The sequence below is a fragment of the Alexandromys fortis genome, unplaced genomic scaffold (genome assembly GCF_014885135.2).
Source record: "Alexandromys fortis isolate MF-2015 unplaced genomic scaffold, M_Fortis_MF-2015_v1.1 scaffold_240, whole genome shotgun sequence".
Lineage (NCBI taxonomy): Eukaryota > Metazoa > Chordata > Mammalia > Rodentia > Cricetidae > Alexandromys > Alexandromys fortis.
In genome coordinates this window covers 1,538,991-1,546,449 of record NW_026068133.1, presented here as the reverse complement: position 1 = coordinate 1,546,449, position 7,459 = coordinate 1,538,991, and the positions used below count along the sequence as shown (strand labels likewise).

The following is a 7,459-nucleotide window of genomic DNA, read 5'->3' as shown; positions in this document are numbered from 1 at the left end:
GGGGGGGGGGGAGTTAGACTTCCTCTGCTACTTCCTCCCTTCCAGGATTTGGCTGGGTCTCTGTTAACCCCTTCCTGCTTTGCCTCACTCCCCTTCCCTGGGACTGAACTCTGTACCCCACTCCTCAACTAGGGAAAAGGATGGATCCAAACTCTTTGTGTGTGTGTGTGTGTGTGTGTGTGTGTGTGAGAGAGAGAGAGAGAGAGAGAGAGAGAGAGAGAGAGAAGCTGGATGTGCATTGGAGGCACTAGTGAAAAAGATAGTGAACACCCCTGCAGTCTTTCTAGAGCCCCTAATGAGCTGCACCCCCCACACACAACCTACCTAAAGGGCTCCCTACCATCCCGGTCTCTGCGGCTGGACTTGTCTTCAGGTTTGGGCACCACTGGGATCCTCCTGGGAATCCATAGGTGAGACAGGTGGAGGAAGGGTTCCCAAACTCAGATCATCCAGGAGCCCTGGGGCCTGGAGTGTGGCACCTGCCAGTTACCCTAGCACGTGGAAGCTAGAGACAGAGGATAAGAGTTCCGGGCCACCCGGCTATATGACACCTTGTCTCAAAAAAAAAAAAAAAATCTTGTAGTGGCACATATAACCCAGGCTGGCGTGGGGGAACCTTGGTCTGAGTCCAGTCTGGGCCGAATGAGACCCTGCCTTCCAGTCTTCGAATGGTGGGACCTAGGATGCTGAGACCCTTTGAGACAAGCACCACCTGCTGGTTCGTGGTATTCACGGCTGAATGCTACAAAAGACATGTGGGAACCATGTAGGCCATGCCCCTCCATTTTACAAGCGGGGAAACTGAGGCCCTAGAGCAGAAGTGAGTTATTGCCAGCCCCGGGGGTTGGGACTCTTGTCCACAGTAGCCTATAGCCGGAGACCTGGGTTCCCTTGGCCATATCTGGATACCTGGATTCTTGGGCTAACTAAATCGGATTAATTCGGGCAAAGAGGCCCTCCACTAAGTGAGTAGGGAGCGGTGCCAGATTTGGGTCTGGGTGGTTGGCGGTGAAAAGGGAGAGTTTGCAGCGGAGCAGAAAAGGTATTTCTGAGGGCTTGCAGGTGGAAAGGGAAAGGGACCAGAGGTGGCTGCTGGGCTTGGGGGAGGAGTCAGGGGTAAAGAGACAAACCGAGGGGATTAACTCCACCCCTGTCTCCTGACCCCCCCCCCTCCAAGCCCACTCACGGTTCAACCAGGACAGGGCCTATAATTTGGTTTGTGTCTAGACAAATAATAACTCAGCTGGTGCGAAAAGGGAGGGACGAGGCCAGGCCGTGAGCAAGGGGTCAGAAGCAGCATGGCTTCCTAAACTCCCTCCCTGAGGTGGGAGAATATCGCTTTGGCGGGGGGTGGGGAGGGTGGGGGGGGCGTTGAAGGTGATGATTAGCTATCCTGACCCCATGCCCGGCCTCTGAACTTTCAGCTGCCCGATCTCAGAATTCATTTTTTTTAAGTCAGAGTAGAAATGGGGAGAAAAGAGGAAGTGGGGTTCACCTATTTACAACGCGTTCCCATTTCTGCAAAGAGTGAAAAGGGAAACGTGTATTCATTTGCTGGAAAAAAGATAAAAATCACCCAGAGTTTAATAATAGATTATGAAAGTCATAGCGTGTGTTTTATTTTTTTAATTTTTTTTTTTTGAAATCATAGAGGGTTCTAACAATAGAACTTCAGAATCTTGGGCCGGGAGACGCCTGGAATATTGGAAACTGACAAGGGTGCGTGCTGGCAAAAGCGAGGATAATAATAACAGAAAGCAAAGAACCAAGGCTCTAGAATGTTAGAACATTCGACCCCAAACAGGGCTGGTCATAAAAACCTCGGGACTTGAGAACCTTTGGATTCTAGAATGTCAGCAGGGTAGTTCTAACAGTTCCACATTCCTGCTGGTTGGTGTGGGCGTAGCAGCCAGGGTAGGGGTGGGAGAGAGACGCTCCTTAATAGAAATGGGGAAACTGAGGCCCAGCCATGACATGGAGAGGCCCGACTGCACCCCCGTCACCGTTTCCGCCTGCTGCCACGGCACCAGGTGGGCAGCGAGACACGCTGATCATATTTCAGCTTTAATGAGCCGACCGGAGCTGGCTGGTCCCCTGGGGCCTCCAGAATGGGGGAGATTGGGAGCCCACGGTGGAGGGAAAGAGGGGGAGCCAGCCCAGTGGCTTCCGAAACAAAAGTGGTGGGTGGGCTAAGGGGTGGTGATGGGGAGGCTCCTATTGTTTCTTTCTCTTGGCTTTTCAACCCTCCATGTCTTTGGATCTTGTAGGATTGGGGGGCAGGGGTGTCTTGTGAGACCAGGGATTTTTTTCTGATTTTAGTAGCTGAGGTCTGCAGGGGCTTGGGGTTCAAGCTAACCTTTCCTATCTCCCACAAATATTGTGTCACACTTGAACTTGTCCTTCCTGCAGGAACCTGAGCTTGGGGGAGCACGACTGTAAAATTTGGTCATGCACCTCTCCAACAAAGACTCACTAAGGTTAAGATAACATTGACTCCAACTGGGGCTGGGCAAGAGGTGAAGGGGCCACTTCAGCCACGGTGGGTCAGTGTGTGTGTGTGTGTGTGTGTGTGTGTGTGTGTGCAAGGTGAGTTCTAATTTGGGATCTAGCAGAGGATATTGGTGTCTTCACCCACACCCACACTCAGTTTTGAGGTCTGAACCCAATGCTTACTGTTTGCACTAGACTGCCGAGCCAGCCAGCCCCTAGCACCCACCTGCCACTATTCAACTCTGCGGCCACAGGTACACAGGGCATTCTGGGCTTTTAGTGGGTGCTGTGGATTTGAACTCAGGTCCTCTTGCTTTCACAATGAATGGTCTTACCCACTAGCCATCTCCCCAGCCTCCACAGTCGCTTTTATAAAGGTCCCTATTTGGTGTGGCGGCGCAGGCCTTAAATCCCAGCCCTCAGGAGGCAGATGCAAGTGGATCTCTGAGTTCAAGGCCAGCCTGGTCTACAGAGTGAGTCCGAGGACAGCCAGGGCTACACAGAGAAACCCTGTCTCAAAAATAAGACTAAATAAATAAATAAATAACAACAGCAGCAAAAAACCCAAATTCTCATTTTTGACAGATTTCCAAAGGGATCTGAAGCCCCTAGAAAGACAGGAGAATGGGAATGAGAGGGAAAAAATAGAGAGGGAGACACCTTTTAGCTCAAAGGAAAAACAGCTGGAACTCAGTTTCCCCATATGCACCAGGAAGAAAGAGCTTTCTGTCCCAGCTCACCACTTGAGCCTGTACTGTGGACTTCTAAGAATCAAGGTTCTGTAATGACTTGGGGGGGGGGGGTTACGGTGGCCAGATGTTGGGCAGGGAAGAAGACAGGTCAGGCTGTCCGTCTGTCTGTCCGTGCCTTTCTGCCCAATGCCTAGCTTCCCTATGACTCAGGTAGGCTGAGGACAGGGTGGATACCAGACTCTGTTCCCTGGGAGGAAATTGGCAATGGGAAGTTCATTTCCGTTGCCTGCCAGGAATGTTTGCTGCTGTGTACCCGTTCCAGTCTCAGCAGGGACCTGGGGCTGTGTGTGTGTGTGTGGGGGGGGGGTGTTCAGGGGACATGCAGCTCTTCATCAAGGGCTTTTATTTGGGTGCTGAGAATCTGCACGCAGGTATCACCTTGCACTCTGAGTCACATCCCTAGTCCACTACTTTTCTCTTTACCTTTTGAGACAGGGTCTCATTTATCCCAGGATTCATCCCAGGGCTCTATGCATTCTAGGTAAATATTTCACCAGCTGAGCTATATGCCTAGACCTCTCTCTTTTGGGGGTCATGGAGATTGAACTCAGGACCTTATGCATGCTAGAGAAACACTGTACTGTTGAGCCACACCCCAGCATCCACTGTGAGACTCTGGGCAAGCGTTCTAAAATTGCACTATATCCCCAGTCCCAAATTCTGCACGTTTTACTGACAATAATTTATTTTTTCAAAGATGTCCTTGTGTGATGTGGTTAGGATAAAGACTGTACCTGACTTCTGCAGAAATTAGGACTTCTAGAGGCAAAGGATCCCCTTGATGTCACAAGAGGAAGGGGGGAGAGATGAAAAGAGAGATGGAGATAAAGGGAGAGAGGAGAGGAGAGATGAAAAGAGAGATGGAGAGGGAGGCAGAGAGAGAAGAGAGGGAGAGATGAAAAGAGAGTAGGAGAGAGGGGAGGGAGAGGGAGGGGGAGGGAGGGAGAGGGAGGGAGAGGGAGAGATGAAAAGAGAGATAGAGAGAGGGAAAGGAAGAGGGAGAGGAAGATAGAGGGGGAGAGAGAGACAGACAGACAAGAGAGAGAGAAAGGACAGAAAGAAGGGACAGACGCAGCCAGGAAAGGTTTAGTGAAGACTTGGCTTGGGGCAGGATGGTGGTGGCGCACGCCTTTAATCCCAACACTCAGGAGGCAGAGGAAGGCAAATCTCAGTTTGAGGCCAGCCTGGTCTACAGAGTGAATTTCAGGACAGCCAGGGCTACACAGAGAAACTCTGTCTTCAAAAAACAAAACAACAACAGTAACGACTTGGCCTGGGTGGGAGGTTTTGATTGACGGTGGACTGGGATGGTTCCCATTTGTTTACCCAGGAACAAGCCTTTCCCATTCCATCTCCAAAGGGCCCAGATGTTTCCACCTCTGGGGTGGAGATGGTAGATGTCTAGGTACCCCCCACAGGGGACTGGCTTTAGGGATCAGGACACAGCCTGACCTTTTCGAGTCAATTAGGAGGCAGATGGGTCCTGCCCTTTAATCTCCCAGCACGCAACTTCTTCCCCATGGGTCTCCCCAGGACTTGTCAATGCCTGGGGTGCAGTGAAGAAGGAGGAGAGGGAGAGCCTCCTGGTGGAAGGAGGGCTGGAGGGTGGCATGCCCTCTCCTGGCTTCTGGAATTACTTCTGTACCCAGGTGCTTGTTGAGCACGACTGCGTGCAAGGCCACGTGACACTCAAGGTCCCTGTCCCCAAGATACAAGTGCTGTGAAGGGATAGATGGTTGTGAGGGTGGAGGAGACTCGTGAAGGGGTGAAGAAGTCCTAGGCCAGTCAGGATATATCCGTGGTGAAGGAAGTTCACTGGCTTGGAGAATGCTTAAGGGAGAAGCAGGTAAGGCAGCTCAGGCTAGCTGGGAAAAGTCTCCTTCCTTACCTGTACCAAGCACTAGGAGTTTCCATTTTTTTCCCTAAAGTCCATTCGTTTATATGGCAGCTAGAACCTAGGACCGTGCACATACCAATCAATGCTCGACCACTGAGCCATGCCCTCAGCCCCCCTCACTGGGGGATTCTAGGCAGGAGCTCTACCTCTGAGCCACACCCCAGCCCCTCACTGGGGGATTCTAGGCAGGGGCTCTACCACTGAGCCACACCCCAGCCCCTCACTGGGGGATTCTATGAAGGGGCTCTACCACTGAGCCGCACCCTGGCCCATCACTGGGGGATTCTAGGCAAGAACTCTACCACTGAGCCATGCCCTTAGCCCCTCACTGGGGGGGTTCTAGGCAGGGGCTCTACCACTGAGCCAACCCCAGCCCCTCACTGGGGGATTCTAGGCAGGGGCTCTACCTCTAAGCCAACCCCAGCCCCTCACTGGGGATTCTAGGCAGGGGCTCTACTACTGAGCCACACCCTCAGCCCCTCACTAAGGGGTTCTAGGCAGGGGGCTCTATCAATCACTGAGATACTCCCCCAGCCTCTTGGAAGCCTTTGGAGGTTCATGAAGAAAAGAACATCTTCCTGGCCACCTTGGGAAGTGAATTGAGGGAGGGAGAGTGACAGGACAGATGTGTCCCAGGCTCCTGAGCAGCGAGGGCAGCATAGAGCCAGCAAGAGTTTAGAGAGCCAGGCATGGATCAGGGTCCATCTGAAGGTAAAGCAGGACAGACTTTCCTTGGGAAAAAGAAAGACGTAGACTTCTGGGAATTTGCTGTGTGAGTCCAGGCTCATTCCTTGTCCTCAGTGGACTACAGTATCTTCCTCTGCCAGTAGATTTAACCAGCTTCTCTCTGCTCTCTCTCATCTCTCTGTCCTCCCCTCCCCGCCCCTCCCCACCTCTTTAGTGGACCGGAGACAGGTGTTATGTGCTGAGGAGAATGCGTGGAGGAGGAATTCTGAAATCCATTTCACTCCTTTCACCATGTGGGTATGGGGATAAAGCTAAGGTTGTCAGACTTGGTCGCCAGCGCCTTCCCTGACATAAGTCATCACACGGGCCCCTCAAATGGTGGTTTTCAAGTGTGTCCTCAGAATTTTTCAGATGTGACTTTTCAGCCTCCACATTATTCCACCCAGACCACATGGACTTGCTCCTTTCACTATCTTAGATCAGATTTTCATGTATGATCTCATTTTTATGGCTTTCTCTCCTTTTTCTTCATGACAGGGTTTCTCTGTGTAGTCCTGGCTGTTCTGGAACTCATTCTATGACCAGGCTGAGCTCAAACTCAGAGATCTGCCTGCCTCTACCTCCCGAGTTCAAAAATGCTTTTAAAGCTGGGCCAGGTGGTGCTCGCCTCTAGTCCCAGCTCTCAGGCTATCCTGGGCTAAATAGTAAGACCCAATTTCAAACAATCCAACAAGCCAGATGACAGATGGGTAGAGGCGTTAGCCTGGGATTCCCGAGGCCAGGCTAGCAGTCCCAGGTCTGTGCAAACTGAGGAGTGGTGCACTCCTGTGAGCTGAACACTCTGGACTAGGCTGAAGGGTCAAGGAGTTCAAGGTCATCCCCAGTGATTTAGCAAGTTCAAGGCAGTGGTGGAATTTAATCCCTGCACTCAGGAGGCAGAGGCAGGCGGACCTCTGTGTGTTTGAGGCCAGGCCTGGGCTACAGAGCAAGTTCCAGGACAGGCCCCCCAAACTTGTAGAGAAACCCTGTCTCAAAAAACCTGAGAAAGCCGGGCGATGGTGGCGCACGCCTTTAATCCCAGCACTCGGGAGGCAGAGGCAGGCGGATCTCTGTGAGTTCCAGACCAGCCTGGTCTACAGAGCTAGTTCCAGGACAGGCTCCAAAGGTAAAAAAAAACCCACAAACCTGAGAAAGGGGCTGGAGAGATGGCTCCGTGGTTAAGAGCATTGCCTGCTCTTCCAAAGGTCATGAGTTCAATTCCCGGCAACCACATGGTGGCTCACAACCATCTGTAATGAGGTCTGCTCTGCTGCCCTCTTCTGGTCTGCAAACACACACAGACAGAATATTGAATACAAAATAAATAAATAAATAAAACCTGAGAAAGAGAGAGAGACAGAAAAAAACTAATGTACAGACCATCAGGGGCTTAGTGCATGAATGTTCTCTGCTCTAAACTTGTAGAGCATCCCAGGAAAAAAAAAAAAAAGGGAAGGTAGTGGATGGGTCCAAGGTCTTCACTGGGACAATGTGAAAAGAGAGGGCTGTGAGGGCCCCTGCTGATGTTAGCCCCAGGCTTCTCCTGGTTTCTTGATCCTGACCTTTCCAGAGTCTACAGCCCCCCCCCCCCCCC

The 7,459-nt window shown here is 51.7% G+C and overlaps 1 protein-coding gene and 1 long non-coding RNA gene across 4 annotated transcripts in view; one reads left to right on the top strand and one right to left on the bottom strand.

Annotated features, from left to right (window-relative positions):
- Nucleotides 1-7,459, top strand: part of Gpr4 (G protein-coupled receptor 4) — an 11,690-nt gene that overhangs the window by 1,029 nt on the left and 3,202 nt on the right. The window contains exon 1 of one of the 3 annotated variants that reach the window (XM_050126377.1): nucleotides 6,104-6,119. The exons of the other annotated variants lie outside the window; for them this stretch is intronic. The gene's annotated coding sequence lies outside the window, so the exon portion shown is untranslated. Of the gene's footprint in view, nucleotides 1-6,103; nucleotides 6,120-7,459 lie in introns of those variants that run through there. 3 annotated transcript variants of the gene reach the window in all.
- On the bottom strand, nucleotides 4,190-6,101 carry LOC126491005 (uncharacterized). The gene is made up of 3 exons (XR_007589294.1): nucleotides 5,597-6,101; nucleotides 5,338-5,546; nucleotides 4,190-5,285 (listed from the first exon to the last, which is right to left on the bottom strand). It is a non-coding gene; the product is annotated as an uncharacterized lncRNA (long non-coding RNA).